Source organism: Anser brachyrhynchus (genome assembly GCF_964034855.1).
Source record: "Anser brachyrhynchus genome assembly, chromosome: 12".
Classification (NCBI taxonomy): Eukaryota; Metazoa; Chordata; class Aves; order Anseriformes; family Anatidae; genus Anser; species Anser brachyrhynchus.
This window is the reverse complement of record NC_137707.1, coordinates 18,174,280-18,194,392: the sequence shown is the minus strand read 5'-3', so window position 1 is coordinate 18,194,392 and position 20,113 is coordinate 18,174,280. Positions and strand designations below refer to the sequence as shown.

The 20,113-nt window shown below is 37.4% G+C and overlaps 1 protein-coding gene across 1 annotated transcript in view; it reads left to right on the top strand.

Annotated features, from left to right (window-relative positions):
• The window catches only part of NKD1 (NKD inhibitor of WNT signaling pathway 1), a 289,759-nt gene that overhangs the window by 10,085 nt on the left and 259,561 nt on the right, over window positions 1-20,113 (top strand). Inside the window, exon 2 of the mRNA XM_080552897.1 lies at window positions 1,871-2,058. The gene's annotated coding sequence lies outside the window, so the exon portion shown is untranslated. The remainder of the gene's footprint in view (window positions 1-1,870; window positions 2,059-20,113) is intronic.

Sequence of the window (20,113 nt, the reverse complement as noted above, 5' to 3'; positions counted from 1 at the left end):
GGAAACTATGTAAGTATTATATAGAAATTTTCTATATAAAAAGTATAATTTAGAAAGTTTCTATATAAGAGAACATGTAAGAAGTATCACAGAAACTATATAATACTCTTTCTAAAATATATCTTCCCAGCTAACAAAATCAGATAAAGAAAAAGGAAGCTATTAGAAATCATTGCTCCATCCCAACAAGTATTTTTTTATTTTCCCAAATTAGTGTGCAATATAGCCTTATAGCAAGGACGATATGATGACGTTCTGTTTCTTCTAAAGGTTACAGAACCTTTTTGTCTGTTTGAAGAGCTTTGCATTGGCAGTTGATGTTAAAGATTATTATTTCTTTTGCCTGACTTTTTGAAGTAAATCTTTCCTTCCTATATGATTTGCTTTGTGAGCAAAGCACGCTTTCTGGTTGAGGGAATGAAAATAGAGCAGCTTCTATTAATTACAAAGAGAAAGACTATTACTTCAGACTCGCAATATATTATATTGTTACATAGGAAAGCTGACAGTTCTTATCATTACTTGGTGTACACAGATCTGTAACAAGACCTCTGTCAGCTAAAGTGATTTCCTTTTCTATATGATTTTTGCAAGTGTAATAAAATGGTGGAGTGCTTCTTGTGACTGCAAGTTGCAATGCGCGAAGTGTGAATATGTTTTGCTAATGTGAATGGAGGTCTTTTAGATGCCATCCAAATGGGTTCCAGAATTGCCCCACAGAGTTAGAAAGAAATCTGCTGCAGCTCGTGTACACAAAGAACCTGAGCTGCGCTGGGAGAAGAACCTCTGTGTCAACAGTTGCCTTTGATTAAGGGACGTTTTCTCCCTGAAAGCCCTTACCCATGCTCTTTGAAATACTTTTAGTTAGCAGTCCGCTGGCAACAACTGTCAGCTTGTGGAAACTTGCTTCGGGTCACTTTGTTTCCATGTGCTATATTACCTAGAAAAAGTCTGGTTCAGGCATCACCTCGAAATGCCAGCTGTCAGCTTACAAAAAGCTTTATTGCTGTCTGGCATTCAAAATGCAAAGTCTCATTCTTGTTGGTTGAATGTGCAGGTTTAATAATTTCGGTTCGCTGCATATTTTCAGAGGATCATGTTCCTCATCTTAATCAGTGTCAAGTTTCTATAGCAACTAGCATTTAAGAGTGTGAGGAGGTAACGTGTGCTGCTGTTACTGTTAGCTGTGGTGAGGTAGATGTTTCTGGTAACAGCATAGGGCACTGCAACGCGAAGGAGGCCTTTGGAAGAAGGTTCTGTGTGTGTACACGCATGGGAAGCTTGGAATGCTAAAGTTACTGGGAGCTTTTGTGATTTTGTAGTCTATGACACACATAGACATTCTTCTATTGATTTATGTAGACCATCATGTCTTTAGGTTGCATTTTCTATTTTTCATTTTAACATCAAAGCGCTGCATACTGTGGGGGTGGCAAATCACATCTGTAAACACACGGTAAATTATTAGTGGCAAAGTAATGACACTTTGTCTAAGAAAAGTAATCCTAATTCATTTCCTCATAGTAACCCAGGATCCTTAAGACTGTAATAAACATTATAATTAGATTGTAATTCAACTGTAATTAAGGAAGATTATTTTCCATAAGAGCAGTCATGTTGATCATGCTGTTAGAGATATGTGTGTGTATTTGTAAAAATCTGTGTTTTGTAAATATCCTTCCTGTGACCTTGTCCAACTCCTTTGGGCACCTCTTTTAATAGCTTTCTTTTTAAGTGATTTTATGCATCTGAAAAACGACCTCATTGCACACCTCAGAACTAAAATAGCAAATTTTTTGCTAGGTATGCATGAAATTGCATGAAATTTAAACATTCATGACCTTGGTTCTTGTCTGGTATTGCTCCACAGGTTGGAAAAATTAAACAGGATTCAGCTGGATCCACGTAGTTTCCCTCATGAGTGGAGATGAATGGAAAATTTATCCATTGTCCCTGTTTCTTGGGTCATGTGGACTTCCGAGGCTTTGGAGCAGAAGGAGTGAGAAGCCTGAGAAGCAAGCAAGTTGGAACTGGAGCCTGCCTTGGCAGTTGCAGCAGGTAATTTATTAGGAAGCAGAGATGTCACTGGCAGAGGCCATTTCTCAGGGCCATTTTCTTGTCCTCTGTGATAGCTTGCTCCAGCCCTGCCTGCTTTATCCTCATTTCCTCTCTCCCTTCTGTTGATTTAGCTAGTCCCTTTTCAGTGCAGATCATGTTTGTATACATGAGTGGGTGTGCAAGAAATCTGCATGCTGTTGTGTTGTTTGCCATGCCCTGTAGTTACATTCCTCTGCTCCAAGCTTACTTTGCTGTAAGGTTTCTAGGGCAGCAGTTATCATTGGGTGCACCTCCTGGAACCAGAGGTTCCAGGTAAAGGAACCGGAGCTTCCCTCTGGCTGCCTGCTTTATGCTGCGAGTCACAGAGCAGGGAGGTATCCCTGCATCTGCACATGTCCAGTTCCCATCTATGTGACTTCTGCCTGCACCCTGCCGCTGGTTTTCTACAGCGCTTAAAACAACCAGGTCCCAATTTTTTCTTGGCGTTTTCTATAATCGTGTTGGAAGAAGTATATCACTCAGGCTTGGGGGGGTATTTAACTCTCAATAGGATTCTCTCAATAAGATAATTTAAAGAATACATTATGTTAACATAAACTTTCTAGCTCACTATGTCTAGCTGTCTAACTATGGAGCAAATTTCCAAATAAAGCTTGTAGCAGCGTAAGTCTGGGCATTACGAATGAAGATGGAAAGTTTGAACTCTAGTTTTAACTGGGATAGGTACAACATAATTTTTGTGTAGATGTAACCAATTATATTTGGTCTGATCCTGTTGCCCTCACTCGTGGGAGCAGTCCTGCTCATTTCAAATAGCTGCAAGCTTTGCTTGTTCAGTAGAGACAGAGGAACCAATGCAAGCCTGTTCCAGATTTCCTTGATTCACTTGCTTTTCCAGACTTTATTTAAAATTCTCAAACATTTTTTTCCATAGTACAGATTTTAATTGTTTATGTCAGTTTTTATGTTTAAGGAAGTATCTGAAAATGCTGGTGTTCATAGCAGATGTATCAGACTACTCCATTAGACACACGTATCACCCAAATAAAGGTGAAGAAAAGGGTAAACCCTCTTCCTAGTAAGTTTTAAGTTGCTGCTAAGAGGAAAAAAAGGATAATCAAATTTACACTTGTATTAAATTTATAAGCTTTAATAGGAGCATTTATAAGCTATAGCATTTATATAGCACTTATAAGCTATAATAGGAGAAAATTTGATACAAGTGTCTAGCAGAATCTTGCAAGTTATGGTCTAGTTAATTTATTTATCTTATGTAGCAATTCAGCTTTTTAATTTTATTTTGTTTTCAGTACCGGTGTCTCTAGAGGAAACATGGTAAATAGAAAAAAAATAAATATGAAGCGCATTAGGCCACTTGGTGGTGTAATATGCAAAGGAAAATGAACTTGTCTTATTAAAGTTAAGGAAATGTACGTGATAGACCATTTTTATTTGCTTATCAAAGCAGTGGTGGTTATCTGATTACCACTAGCAGTTACTTTTTAAAAACCTTTAATTTCAAGCAGTGAGTCAAACAAGTGTTTGGTAGGCTACATTCTGGTTTTAGCTCAGCTCTTTCCAAAGGTGCTTGTGTTCAATTATTTGTGTTCTGTTTGTTGGTTTAGAAATCCCGAACTGGTTCACAGTGGGAAATGTAGCATTTAGAAATGGAGAGGACAATGGCCTGCAGCCCCCAGCATGTGACTTCAGTAAGAGCCTTGCTTTTCATCTGCTGGAGCCTGGGTTTCCCTCATATTCACAACAGGTGCAGCAGCTTCTTTTCAGCTCTGTGTTTTATATGTGACTGAGAAGCTTGGAGAAGGTGTGGGCTGCAATGCTTTGGGAGATACCTCAAACTGCACAGGCTGTGGCAAGGGAGCAGGGGTAATCAGTACCAGCAATGTCCTCAGCCCAGCGTGTTCTGCAAATGCATACACCTGCAAAGGCTACGTGTGGCAAGACTGAAACACAAACGCCCTGGTGCAGGGAATACCAAAAGGGAGGGTAACGTGGGAGGATCAGTTTGCTGGGGCCCGTTTGTTTTTCTCCATACAATAAGGAGAATGAAACGCCCAGCTTTCCTTTGCCTTTCAATTCAAACTTCTTGTAGGCAGGTGCAAAATGTTTGAGCTCAGCAGGATGCCACAGGGTCTGCAGAGCAGTGTGCACACAGACAAAAATTTGTACTGTATGCACTGGTGTTCATGTCAAGGGAGAAAAGTGAGGATAAAAGCATCAGGATAATGCTGCTCTGCAAATTCTAGCAGAAGTAAACAGTTTCCTTGCAGAGTGGGGCCTGCTAAGGGATGTCAGTTTTAGTCAAACTACTATTCTGAAGTGTTAATCAGAATTTTCTTTACTGGGGGAAAGAAAAAGTAAAGGAAAAAAGAGGAAGTTTCAGTTCCCTTTTGACAGAAACATCAAAATAACAGCTTGGTTTCATTTTCAGATTGAGGAAGGGAAAAAATAAAGATGTTTCGACTAGCATTTGGCTTGAGTTTGATTTGGCTTTTTAGCTTACAGCCATCATATGAAGTAAAATTTATGAACATCTTAAGCCTGGGCTGTTCAAATTAAACTGAAGACATGACTTTGTCCTTGATGGATGTACCAAAGCAAGTCTTTGAAACTTTTGGACTGAAATAAGTAGCAGGTACTTGCTAGAACTTTAAGAACAAGTGACCAGGGTGCTGAGCAAGTAGGTGCTAGCCTACTGGGACATGTCTTAGGTGAGATTATCTGTATCATTTCACTCTGTTCCTCTGCCAATCCAGAATGTACGGTTGAAGTGAGAACTTCACCTGTGGGCGGTAAGAACGGTAAGGAGGTCTTTAAGTCTGTACGGGGCATACTCCTGTGCTTCAGAGGACGTCATCTGTAATGGTTGCTCTGCTGCTATTAGGCTTGCTGGTATGGGTGATGACATCCTGGATTGTGTTCTCCAGGAATGTCTTCCACAGTCTACAGCTCTTTACATAAATCAGACCTAAAATTTATTCCACTCTCCCATAGCAAGCAAGGTGACAGACTATTGATTAATTTACGCTGTGGATATTATCTCCTAAAACTTTTAAGTGGTACTTCTGACCAAAGGTGAGATGGGAATGGGAGAGGCACAATTTATAACATACTTCTATAGTTCCTGTGATATCCCCTGCAATTTTGTTCTCTGAAAGCTTGGAGGATGGAAACATAAACAGAGCATCCAGTAGGGTCACTTGAGCCTTTAGTTTGCTGATTATATGTAATCAGAATAATGTTATTTCAATACCCAAGTATTAAGGACCTGTTGAAGGCTATGAATATCTTAAAAAATAAAGTAGGATGTGTGTATTTCTAGGCAGTGTCTGGTCTGAACTGTGAATTGTTTGAAAGTATTCGTTCTCCTCTCATTGAAACTTCTAGTTCTCTTGAATAAGGTCCAGTCAGCTTTACAGGTTTGAGAGATTCATTAACAAGCTGGGTGACAGGATCAGCAACAGGATAGACCCATGTTTAATTGTAGTGTAAAGACACTTGGAGACATTGCTCCTATGTCAGCTGGTAACCATTTCTCTTGCTTCAAGAGATTTCTTTGTTGTCTGAGTATGGCTCTTGGAGCAGCTGATGACTCTTTGCAGTTTCACTAGACAGTTATGGTGCTCTGTAACAAGATACAGGAATATTTTTTGTTGTTGTTGTGCTTCAGTTTTCCTTAGTATTACAACTTCAAGGATATTTAAGTCTTCATTATTTTTGTAATTTTTTTTTTTAAATCTTTTTGTATAGATTGTGCAGTGGGAATGTGAAGTAGTAATTGCTATGAATGCTCCCTGACTTTTGCTGTGATTAAATTCCTTTTTTTTTTTTTTTTTTTTTTAAATGATGAACCCATTCCATGCAGTGGAATACAGATTAAAAAAAAAAAAAAAAGATTGTCTGAGTTGGAAGCTGATAATATCAGAAATGAATTGAAATGAAAACTATGAGAGATTTTTCTGACTAGGCTGATTTACTTGAACTCTGTACAGATTTTAGTTCTTATGAATTCTTTAAGAATAACCAGCATGATGTGGATCCAAAGGGAATATGGATGCAGTTGATGGGGAGGAGCATGTCTCCACGATACTCGTATTATGCTTCTCTTTATTACACTGCTTTTCTAATGAAAGGGTTTGCCAACAGAACTGTACAAAATGACAAATAAATGATCTCTTTTTTTAATCACCTTTAAATGAAAAAGTAACGAATTTGGTCCAGGGAGTGGAGGAAGGAATTCAAGTATTTTAGCATGTAACTGCTCAGATGGAGTCTGTTTGGTTAGACAAATTTTTTATGTCATTGCTTATTAATGTTGTTGTGCCAAGTGTTTATGCATGATTATCCGAGAAGAACTGGATGTGATCAATTCAAAATGGCCTTGTCAGAGTGCATGAAGAATTCACTCTGAGATATATGTGGATATACATGCTTTATGATTTATTCTGACAGGGTATTCACATTGCTGCTTTAAGTATTTCTCCCAATCTTTCCATAGGATCTGATCACAGTTAGTGCTTTATTCTATTAATTTAAAACATGAAAACAACAATATGGCCACTTCTCGCTGGACTTTTATATATCCTATTAAATTAAATTTATCATACCAGTGATCTACCCGGATCTGTCACCAACAGATACTTAGAAGATCTGCCCCTGGTTGCAGAAATTTCCTTCTATTCCCTTTTAATAGAAGGTGAACTGAATTACAGCGTGCTATAGGCTTGGGGGAGAAATAGATTCTGACCTTGGGGCTACACTTTTTATGTAGGTTTCTGTAAGCTCTTCTTTCCCCTCTGTGGTCTTCACGCCTCCAAAGAAAACTACTAATTCTAAAAATTACTTAACAGGTTTATGAAATTTTGCATAGAGTTGCATTAGGCAACTTAAATACGCAGTGGCATGGTTATTCCGTGATGTTACATCCTGATGTTGAACATCTATTTCTTGGAAGGATGTTGTCTTACATACTGAGAAGGGAATGATCCAATATTATTTGAAGTTTCAAGCTCATGTTTATGTTTTGGTTTTGTTTTGTTTTTCATTGTCTTATGACGGGTGGTTCCAGGGACAATTGGGCTAGAAGGTAGTTTTTTAATCAATGGTTTACATTTTCTGTCCCTCATTTCACTCACATGCCCTTGTTTTTCCATACACAAAAGCATGAATTTCAGTCATAGTTACCCTCATGCCAAATTACTGTATCTTGGAAAAACAAAATTTTCGGTGAAATTGTCTGTGTTTAACCTTACAACAAGTTAGCGAGTAATTTTGTCCCAAACCCATAGTATTGTTTATAGTTTGTTTGTTTGAAAGGAGCACTTTCTTATCTTTGTTGATACAGGGTAAAACTTGGAAATGTGTATTCCAGAGACAAAATTAATTTAGATTTATTTTTTAAAGTACTATGATTATTCTAGTGGAAGTTGTGGCATTTTCAATGCTTGTAGTTGCTATTTTTTTCTCTTAAAATTTGTCCTTATTGAAATATCTTTATTAAAATATCTGAAAGTTAGACATGTTTATTAATGTAATTCCCTATCTCAAGCTACTCCTAAGTACTGTTTAGCCAAAGATATGCATAGGAAGCAGTACAGGAAGAAGTTTTAACCATACAGTAGGTGGCACTTTCAGAGTCCTTGTTGGGCTGGTTATATTGCTGGAAATGTTTATTTGAGATAATCTATCAGAGGGGGTTGCAAAATTTTTCTGCTCTTTGTAGAATCTATTTCTGATTTTGCTGGTAGATGCTACATAAAAAGACAATGCTACTTCAGAAAAATAATTTAACATTCTTGCTTGATTTCATTTGAGGCATAGATGTAGGTCATACTTCTTCAAGTGAAACCTTATATTTATTGTTACCTGACAGAATTCTTGCTTGATAGTATAGAGCGACACTTCACAGTTGCCAAATTTCACTGGAGATGAAGTGATAATCTCTGGCTATAAATTGTAAATTGCTTTGGGATAAAAGGTACTGCATAAATGTAAATTGTTACCTTATTAAATGCAAGTGTCACATAACATGGTTTTCAAAATACTAATGAGTATTTTCTCTACAGGTCTGATGCCTTTTTAAAGATAAAATAGCACTAGGTTTATTTTATCAACGTAAAAAGTTCTTATCTAACACATTGTGAATGTTATTGATATAAACAAACATTTGGAAGTATTATGAGATAAAATAAGATGAAGTTTTACAGTTTTTTTATTAGTTTTAAGGTTCTGATTACCAATCAGATTTCTTTTAATTTAATCATAAAAATAAGCAATGTTTTATGATAATACTTATTAAAATACTTTTTGGGGAGTCTTGTATCTGCTTTTAACAACACAGAAGTCAAAATGTCATAGAGGCTATTCTGGATGTGCGCAATGATTAAAGATGTTAACATCAAAAACACTGATTAGGAAGATTATTTGGGGGATTTTTAACTGAAGTACTGATGAATACTGTTTTGTGATTTTTTTATATCATTTCTGTTACTTCAATTACTTCTCCCCATTCATATGCTTGGCTTTTAATAGGAGGAACAAAAATTAATGAGACTATGACTTAAATGAATGGTTTCATCGGTAGCTTGCAAGATCATAAAATTCTTACCAGTCTAATTGTGGTTGTTAAGAAGTGTTTAGTCAGTTCTGCCTGACTAAATCTAACGCTCATCTGAACAACCATAAGAATATGAATATGTTTTTACATACCAGCTACTGAAATTTGACAGGTAATATGCTTTAAAATGATTTTGCTTCACGAACTTACTTTGTCGAAAGAAGAAATGGAGAAAAATAGGAAGTATTTAAGTAAAATTGCTTAGGAAGAAGGATCATAGCTGTAGAGCAAACAGGGGGAAAACTCCCACATAATTGGGAATTGTCAAGTTCTGTTATAGTTGTGAGAAAACCAGAAAGCCAAGTTTGATGAGAAATGGTAAGACTAAGTGGGGAAAAAAAAATCTATGAAGGCTTAAGTAATGATGTAAGATATATTCCCATAGCACGTAAAATTTTGTTGTTGTTATTGGACACTGAACTTGTCCACCATAATTTCCTTTTGTGCTGAACTACGTTTCATTTGTAATATATAGTCATATATTTTTAGGAATACTAAATGGTAGGCTCTCTTGTCTATAAATGAAGAGAGTTTTATGCATGTACATTTTAGCAAGTCTAATTTCACTTTCAGAGCATGTTTACATCAGGTAAACACTGTCATACTCTGTTCTGATTGTATTCATTATTATTCTGACATAATTCATGTTGTAAAACATGGGAAGAGAGTAATGCTAATATAGCAATAAGCAGTACAGTAAAAAGTGAAACTAAATTTTCCAGATGTATTGCTAAGCTGACCTCATGACCAAAAAGAATCAGAAATCAGATGTTATTTTCTGTCTTCTCTTGCTGAAAATATTAATTTATTTTTATTGTTGCTCAACACATGATCACGAAAGACTTATGCACTCTTGTAACAATAACTATGAACAGACTGTAATATCCTGCTCTGTGAAATGATAATACCTGCTAAAAACTGAAGGAGGTGCAGTAGAATAGCTTTATTCTAAAACGGTTGTTTTTAAATTATTTTCTAGTCGGTCGAGGTAAGTGATTGTCCCGCTCTACTCTGCACTGGTGCGGCCTCACCTCGAGTGCTGTGTGCAGTTCTGGGCACCACAGTACAAAAAGGACATGAAACTGCTGGAGAGTGTCCAGAGGAGGGCGATGAAGATGGTGAAGGGCCTAGAGGGGAAGACATATGAGAAGCGGCTGAGGTCACTTGGCCTGTTCAGCCTGGAGAAGAGGAGGCTGAGGAGGGACCTCATCGCAGTCTACAACTTCCTCATGAAAGGGAGTGGAGGGGCAGGTGACCTATTCTCTGTTATCACCAGTGACAGGACCCGTGGGAACGGTGTGAAGCTGAGGCAGGGGAAGTTTAGGCTGGACATCAGGAAGAGGTTCTTCACCGAGAGGGTGGTTGCACACTGGAACAGGCTCCCCAGTGAAGTAGTCACTGCACCAAGCCTGTCTGAATTTAAGAAGAGATTGGACTGTGCACTTAGTCACATGGTCTGAACTTTTGGGCAGACCTGTGCGGTGCCAGGAGTTGGATTTGGTGATCCTTATGGGTCCCTTCCAACTCGGGATATTCTATGATTCTGCTTCTGCTACCATTTCCCACTTCGGAAAATAGCGTGTTCAGGAGAGCTACAGAAAGAGGTGCCAGATAGATAAATCACCTTTTTTATTCTGTTCTTTAGATATCTAAAGGTTATGTATGGCTCTGGTCTTTAAAAGCAACATGGAGATGTTCTACAGCTGCTTGCTGATGTCTGACTCAACAGTGCCTCACACTCCTACCTGCCTGCAGGTATCGTGGTGTATTCTACTGATGTGATTAAAATAAGCGTTATTTTGTGAAAAAAAGGTATAAGGAATAGAGGGAATCTGAATAAGTATTAAGGATGAAGATACCATGAAGAGAACAGCTTTCTCAAAAGGGAAATTTTATTTGCCCTAGGCTCTCATGGTCCTGTCAATATCAGTGTAGTGTTAAGGCATTTCACAAAAATATAGCATTTCTTTAGCACAATAACTTATTTAGCAGTCTCCCCAGGCTATTCCAGACTTTCATTAGAACTATATCATTCTATCACAGATGCTTATTTATACCCTTTCACAGCCTGATTAAAAAAAACAAAACAGAGCATTTGTTTTTCTAAGCTAAACCAAATGATAGTGCTGGTATTCTGGGGAAATTACTGTTTTACACAGCTGAATGGTTGACTTGATTGTCCTTCAAGTGCATTTCGCTTTGTAGTGGAGGATTTGCATGGGCTATACTTGACTAGAGACAACACCTTGTGCTTTAATTCTTTGGCAGCAGTTCACCATCAGAGGTCTGCACGTTTTGCTCTATAAACCAGCTCAGTGTCTGGTGCCATTGTACTTACAACTAAAGGAAGAAGCGTATGGCTTAGCTGGGCTGGTGTGTGCTGGTGTCAGCTGAACTGGGGAGTAAGGGTGGAGGTGTGATGACTTCTCTTAGCCAACAGGCAGTTATTCAAGTAATAATCTTTTCAGTCAAATGCACAAGTCTTCCCACCTTGAAATAAGTCAGACTTCTGACAGGCTCAGTTGATAGATTTCAAGCCTCTTTATATTAGGCACAGACTGTAATAAACACTGGCCATAAGCATTGCATTATTTTCCTTGTCCTAAACTACCTTATTCTGTGAATGTAAACTTCTTCAAGGCATTTTGCAGCCAGGGCTTCTGCTTTTGTAATATGACTGCTTTGGCTGCCACTGAAGAGAACTAAGATCAGGATTTCCAAAGGTAAACTTGAATTCTCACATCAGTCTTGGCAGTTGGGGATTTCACAGTCCACACTGGCGTGTTCTATGGATGAGGTGTTTATGATAATATTTGCCAACCAGCCAGAGAGAAGAGCAAAATAGACAGGACTGCTGTTTCTTACCAGGAATGCTATAGTTACAGTCAAATGCTGCCTCCTCGTAAGAGTTTAGCTTAGCCTACAAGGCAGAAAAGACATTTTCCAGTTATTAGCACAACTTCTGGAGTATTTTAGCCCAGATTTATTCAAAACTTGGTTTTATTCTAGAAATCAAGTTACTCTAGGATTACTTCTGTGCAAACAACAGAAGAATTTGGCTTCTCTGTTGGCTTTCTTTATAAATAATTCTGAGTTCTTTTCCATAGCCTTCATTTTACACTGACTGATGCAAAGCTTCGGCTACTGAAAGTTCACAAGAAAAAAAGAACATGTATTTTGTATCAGCTGTGAAAATCTGCTGTTGAGTGACACCTCTGCAATCAGTAGGTCAACAGAGCAGAATCAAGCTTATTGTTTCCTTCACAAGGAAGGCCAAAACTGAAAAGCCACAGCCCCACTTCTGAATGATTTGTACTGTTCACTACCACATCCATCTGCATAAATATGCTTCCTTACAGAATTTAGATGAATAGAAATGCCTCCTTTTTGGCTTTATTAATGCCATTTATTTTTAATAGAGGGGAAAATTGAAATAAGTTCTTTATGTGGAGTCTGTTGAGGAAAGGAATCTGGGGAAAAAAAAAACTTAAAAGTTTTTTTTTTTTTATCTTGAAATCTTGTGCTTAGTAAGTGTTTAAAAATTTCTGGCAGTCCTGTTAGTAAAAATAATTATTCACAGCCTTCTGGGTGTTGTGGATCTTTTCATTTTATATGTTCAAAAGAAAGGGGGATTCTTCCGAATCCTCAAATGTACAAAAGTACATTAATTTCATTTTCATCACATTTCTTCAGTGCATTAGATTTGCAAGGATTTTTAACCCAGAGATTTAGCAGTAGTGTGGGAAGATAAGCTCCTTTTTTTTTTTTTTCTTTTTTTTTTTTCAGGAGGGCGTTTTGGGTCATTTTAGATTAAAGCAATTTCAGTTCATGCTATTATGATGGTTTCCTGGTTACAGTTCAGTTTTGATTCCCCCTCTAGAGAACACACAACAGGGAAAAATGTTGGCAACTCTATTGGACTTCTGGGTTGTTGGGTTTCTTTTTAATTTTAGCATGTATTCTAGTTAATATTTTTGGATAGTGTCAGCCTTACTTCTCAGGTTAGTTCCACTGATCATCTTTTGGGGGGAAGCATATTTATTAGGTGGGAACTGCTTATGTAGAACTCATCAGTGTGACTAGAACTGATGGATCTTGCTTCTTTGATCAGGGGAGTCTGGTTCCTCAAGAGCACAGAAGACTTGCACAATGTAACTAAATACAAGATAACACCACAGTTTACAAAAACAGTGCCATACACTCCAACAACTGCACAATACAGAGTCTGTAAAGATGCCCACCAGGGATTCTTCTTATGCAGCCATTTTGTAGAGCTCCGTGTAGAATATGGCCACAGGAGGAAAGCTTGGGTAGTGTTTGCATGGTAGGGGGATCTCTGGGTAGTTCCACTACTGATGCACAGTCCCAAAAATATCTGAATTGTTTGAGTGAGCACATTATACCTTTTGGATAAAGGAATTTTCCTGAAAGGAAATGCTGAAGTGACCTCTCAGTGTGAATTCTGTGTCACACCTACTACAGGTGCAATGATAAATCCCACTGCTCTTTTCTAATAAATGATCTAAGTGTACTGGATCACATGCATTGCTGGCCATTTCCATGGGTGCTTAGGAAGAACATTCTCCAAAACAGAGGTGTTGGAAATTCTGGTGTCCATAGCAAATTTAGTCACATTCTTTCTTCCCTATTTATTTTTAACCCAATGTAGATTTATGTTTCACTGTCCTTTGCTAATCACCCAAACACCTGCTGAATGTTTTATGATGGGTCTGTTTCTCTGGGAGTGACCAGTACACTGGGTATTCCTGGTGACAACTGGTACTTCGTAAATGCAGTATATTAATAGCATAAGAGCTTTATTACTTATTATTTAGAGATTTACAGGTTGTTTCTATTAAGAGAAGATTTTTTTTTCTTTTAATGTGAAAAGACACACAAAAGTGTACCATATTCACAGAGAGGAGATAGTCTTGTTTATCTAAACATGGTTGGGATTAAATAGCAGCAAATAGTTTCTTGATTTATGGTTCCAAATCCTTTGGTTTAGAAAGTGTTCTTGCTCTCTTGCTTTCTCTGTCAGCTTTCTCTCATCTCTTACCATGCTTTTCTTCCTGTGTCATTGACTTCCCTGCTACCTACATTTTTATTTATTTATTTATTTTTTCTCTGGCTGCCTCAGGTTGTTTTTAGTGTTCAGTATTCAGTTGCATGTGACTCCACCAAAAATCCCCAGGTGGATTTTAGGAAAACCTTAGTCTACCTGGCCCAACCTTTAGAACTTCAGCCAGGGTTGTGGAACTGTGTTGGGAATGGTGGCATCCTTGTTCAGCTGTTACCATGAAAAAATGGACTTCAAGCTGTTCTCTTAATGGCATGTGGCTGCTGTACCTGCTACCCTGAAGGCAATTTATAAGACTACCTGTAGGTCAAAACCCCATTCCTAGGAGGCTGCCTGATCTTCAGTATATCATTTTAGCTGTTAAGCTTGAATGGATGCCCCTTTCATGCATCTAATGAGGTTGTGAAGACAAGAGGAATACTTTCCTGTGCAGCATGTACTGCTTGGAATGTTACTGCTGTGCTACCTCTTCACTCGTTTTGTTTGAACATGTTGTTCAGCATTTAAGTCAGCACTGATTTTCCAGTAATATTGCATAGAATTAGGATTTGGATATAAATGCAATGATATCTGATATGACTTCAGATCTGATATTATAGGAATTGTTGCTTTTATGTGGAGCAGAAGTTCCATATTTCATTGTCTTAGTTCCACAATCAGATACACATTTGCTTAACAGTAGGGAGGATCTATGGATCTATGTCTGTATTCATTCATGGAGAAAACCACCACCATCTAGAAAGAACAGTCTCTTACACTTGTGATTTTCAGACTGATTTAGCAGCTCGGTGGGTTTCACATTTATATGACAACTGATGCTGCTTTTTTATGGATTTGGGATTCTCATTTTTGGTTTTGATTGACATTAGAATCTAACACACTAAAAGGCTGCCTGTCTGATGTATACTTTGGTTGTGTTGCTGCAGAGGTTTGCTCAGGGTTTCATTGTGCTAGATACTATAGCTGCCTACAGAAAGACGCTCTTTACCCAAAATAGCTTGCTATCTAAATACGAACCAGAATGGAGCTACAGCTTTTTATATTTTGGTGAGGTTATGGCTCAGAATGTTTTCCAATATTTTTACATAATCATATTTTCACTGCCTCAAAACATGATTTACATCAACTTCCATTAAAGCTTTTAAGATTTAGGAAAACTTTCCATCTCATAATTTTATTTGTTCATAGATTTGTACTTGTGTGATTTATGATGTACCTGGATTAAAAATAAATGAAACCCAAAGAATAAACATATGGTGTATAAGAAAATTCCTTTACCCAGTTTTGATCTTGGGGGCCGTGAGCTCCTTCAGTGGTGTGACAGAAGCCATAGTGCTGCCCAGGGTTGCTGCTGTGTTTATGTGCAGTAAGGAGAAGCTTTCAGTGACCACTGCTTCACTGTGACTATCACTGTGCTCAACAGGTCTGGTAATCCCGATAAGCCCAGAATACGTTCATTTTGTGTTTGTACAGCTTAAAGAGATCAGGGTGATGGGACAGAATACTGTTGAAATAGATGGTATCTGAGAATAGACTGCTGCCATAACAGCCTTTTCCTGTAGCTTTACACAAAACAACAACAAAAAAATTGCTAGGACTGGGCCGTAGATCTGATGATGTTAGAGCATTTTCCACCCAGTGACTGGGTGTCTAGAGATGATTTGTGGGGTGGGGGGAGGAAATGTATCAGCATTTTATTTACACTGGTTATTTTATTTTAGAATGATGAATGTCAACTTTTCTTTAAGTGTGATTCTTCTGATGTAACTTGAATGTTTATTTTGTTTAATTATTTTAGGATTTTTGTTGAAGTTTCTTCTCTCTCTCCATTGCTAACAAGTTACGCTTTCATTCTCAGTGTTATACAGTGCAAGGTGAAGTACTCATTGAAAGGTTATTTGGCATACTGAAAGAATGAAAGTCTAGTGAGATAAGAATATATATATATATAATGATAGGACAGATATATAATGATAGGAGTGCATTGCAATTGAGATGTACAACATAGTGGGTGATTTAACTTATATGAAAGGTAAATATGCTGTAGAAAGTTCTCATTTATACCTTTACTATCATATAAGCTAGTATTAAATGCTCAGTATAAAAAGAGTAATTTAGACTAAATAAGTGGAAACTGTGTGTAGTCAGTAATTGCTATTCTCAACATAGCAAAGCAAAAATATGTAGTATTACTTTGGGGATGCTATTTTGGATGAAAGAATGTTGTGTTTCAAGGCTAGTGGAAAGTATGATTAATGCTTTAGAAATGAAGTATTTTGGATGTTTCTGTGTGTGGAGTTACTGCCATACCACTATAAAGAGTTAGTCCTATGTTGTAAATGAGCTTCAGCCTCGTGTTTCCTTGTCTGAGATGTTTAAAGGTCATGTCCCTTTTAGGAGTTTTATTTCTAAAAGTAATGGAGCAGAAATAGTTTCCTCTTTGAAATCTTTTTAACTGTCAAATGCTGAATGCAAATTCAGTTGGGCTTTGTAGCAGCTCTGTTTTTGTCTGACGCAGTTTGTGCTGGGTCCTTGCCTGTTTGCTTCACACTGCTCCTTCCAGTTCCTTGTTTACCACTGCTAGCACAGCTACTTGCAAGCAGGCAGCTGCTTCCAGAGAATAAGCTGCAGTTTGAAACGATGGCTTTGTATAAAGTGATCTAGTTTTTGGATTTGTTCTCTTTGGTCATGTGATAGCGGAATATCATTTGAACTACATTGATTGTATAAGTTGTGTTTCTGGGAAAATGATGATGGAATCCTTGAATGACATTGAGCCTTCTATCCAAAAGGAAGAGTCACTCTTTGTGTGGATTTGTCCTGGAAGGCTGATAGTAAGCAAGGAGCTGATAAAGTCAGAACGAGGTGATGCTGAGATGTAAGATTTGCAACTCAAAAGCAGAAGGTAGAAAAAGAAAAATCATAATGCTGTCACGATCAGAAATGGGATGAAAGAAGTGGTTAACTTGGGGGGTTTTATCAGGGAAAGCAAGAACAGAAGTACCTGGATTCATGTTCAAGATGATCAAGTTTCAAATATGAAATCAGAAAGCTTTCTGAGGTCAGGAATAGAAGATCAGCAGAGAAGGAGTTTGGAATGGCAGCAAGACCAAGCTTATTAACTGCTTGGGATGAGGTGGTGCAGGCAAACAGCTTGTTTACTCCTTGTTCTCAGTCAGTTCTTCTCTGAAATGCTGTTGTGAATTATCTGTAAATTTGTCAACTATGTGGGCTGTTTGGAGAGCTTGCAGTGATATTTCACACTGATATATTTACATTTTTAATCAATTTAAAAAACCTTATTTAATTCATATGCTGAAAATGAAGCAGGTATCAATTGGAAAGAAACGTTTCTTGAAAGAAGCCAAGGCATTCATGAAAGTAGATGAGAATAGTGGTGTATAGGAATATATTTTTAACTCTGAACTGTATGTTGGAATTCTTTACTGCAGCAAAGTAGTTCCAAGTCACAGTTTATATATTCAATTGTTTGCAATGCAAATTGGAAACCAGCCTTGTCATTTTTCACTCATGTTCCACGCCACAGCCTAGAATCCAGGAGAGCTTTGGAAACCCATAGCTGACATTGTAATGGTGTATGGCTTTACCACAGTGTGAATTCCTTTTAATGTCAGTTTCTCTATGGGGGATTAGCCACCACAGATGTCACAGATCCTGGGAATATCTTCCATGATAAAAAAAGGAAAGCTGGCATCTCAACTGTCATTTAATAATCTACAGACTGTTAATTTATGTGTTTTATGACATTTGATACCTGCAGATACAATAAACCTGGTCTTCAAATGCTTGCTGGTTTGATTGCAAAATGTGTATTAATTTATATTCTTTTAGAACAGTTAATTATAAAATTTTCTGTTGTCATTGCTTTGGCTTTTTTAAGATATCAGTGGATAAATTAAGAGCGCTGACCTTCCCATTACATAGATCTTAAAGCAAGCCTCTCTGACTAATAACTTCTCCCCCCACCCCACCCCCCTTTTTTTCTTTTTTTTTTTCCCTCATCCCCATGTAATGTTAGTCTAAAATGCTGATTAAGGTCAAAACAAGTTTATGCCAGTTAAAAACAGGCATATGGAAAGTTCCAGTGCTGAGCTCCATAAGGTATGAGGGAGGAATTTATAGCCTTGCAATGCTCCCAGTGCTTCTCTTTTATTAACTACCCTAAGCATCCTAAAATTCTCAACAACAATCTGCCTGACAACAGGGAACCCTCTAAATCTGTATTTAGTAGTAATCACTCTGCCCCAACAGTACTCCAGATAGATGTGTGTATCAGGTGTTCTGTGACCTCCCAGCAAACTGTTACGCTTCTTTGTTCTGCACTGTAGATGAGAAAAATAATGCAATTCTTTTGTTTTACTTAGAAACAGTGGTATGATTCTTAAATTCTGCTTTACTAATTTTGCTTGTAAAAACATGTTTGTCTCTTTGTTTTAAAGAAATAGCTAAAAAGACAGCATTCCACAGTGATTTTAAGCGTGTAACCCTTGTTCTATTTATACAGTTTTCTTTTTACTTGCTTCAAGTGAGGGACACTTAGCTGTCCTCTGGAGGAAAGAAAAGAGACTAACAAGTTTGTCAGTATTTACTCTTTTTGAAAAGTAGGTCCTCAAGATCTGTATCCTAGTGGTGATCTAAAAAAAAAAAAAAAAAAGGATACTATTATTCCTTGCTTGTGCAACAGAAGAGCCATCATCTCAGTAGTTCTTGTAGCCACAGAAGGACACAGAGAGCCCATGTTTATTAGGTTACCTGCTACCTGTTAGAACCCTAAGGTTATCAGAGTTACTGCTTTCCAGGATACTCCATCCTGTAAGTATGTCCACCCATATTTGTTCATAGATATAAGAGCTCACATTTTGCTTTCTTTGCATCTATTTTTTAATTGGCTATACGTGACCTGTTCATGGTATGGTTAAATTCTCCCCCACTTGTTATCAGCAAACTTTGTCAATATTTATATACTTTTCTTCTTTGTCAGTGTTGAAAACATGAAACACTATTGACCACAGATTCCTCTTTTCTTAATAATTATTCATTTTTAATTAATTGTTTGCCTGTTTTTTTTTTTTGTACTAAATATTGATTAAAATCAAGAACAGGTGTTCATCAAAGATCTTCCAATGCAATTTATTATGTTTGTACCTCCCACCTTCATCAACAAAACTTGTCATTTCATAAAATAAGAAGATGAAATAAATCTGTTGTAACCTTTATGCTTTTTCCCAAGCTGCAGTGCAACTGGGAGATTTGTATTCCCTGTAAACATTTAGAAATTTGCCTCTTTATGTTCTTAGAATTCTGCTAAAGACTCTCCTGTAATAACTGTATAAATATGGTAATGCATAACGCAGTGTTATGAAGTTGTCATTTATTCTTATAATGACTAGTGCACACAGACTTTGGTGTAGCGTGGTGTGGTTATGTCCAAATAGGCTGGCCTGGGGCCTTGACGACATCACAGAGCTTAGGGGAAGCTGTAGCATCTGCTGGCATTCAGGGTAAATATTTTTGTGGTTAATTTATACTCAGCTTTGTGCTGGTAGATTCTCCATTTTCAAACTAGCAATTTTACAGCTATGTTGAGTATGTTTCCAGAGATCATATTAAAGATGTGTCTGTAGGGTGTAAGGTTTTGAGGAAAGGCTATGGAAAAGTACAGAGAATTGAAGCTCCTGAATGTTGAAATCCTAATGTACGGTTCCTACAGTGATGCTGTGAATAATGACATATTTGCTTCCATGAAATAATGTTATCGTCTTTGGTGTCACGTTTCAATTTTTCACTGCTAGAGGTTGATCAAACCTCTCTTGTGCTAAAAATACCTGGAAAAAGTATGTCCTTTGGGAGGTTTAGGTGTGTTGCCTTTCCATTTCGCTGGGTGAGCCAATGGTTTTGTTTAAAGAAAGGGGTAATAAACACTGTCTGAGTTATATTCTACAGCGCTTTAAAATCTGTCGTATTAGCCTATCCTTATTTTCTTTTGAAGTTAAGTTGCCAGTCATCCCCTTATTTCTTTTCTTTTTTTTACCTCTGTCCTTGACCCTAGTGTTAGACCGTTGAACCCCTCATATATGTTATCTTTTTTGACACTGGTCAGAATGGGACAGCCTCTGATGAGGATGTTTCATTGTTTTGCAAAATACCATATTTAAGAGAGGATTTCTGCAGCTACAAAGGGCAGCTAGACATCTGACTGAAAATCAGTGCTAACTGAATACTTCACTCCCTTTGTACCTTTGAAAATCTCACCGTATAATAATATTTCCCTCTGGAGTTGTCTGAATGAGAAAGATAACAGATGTCTGTGTATCATGATT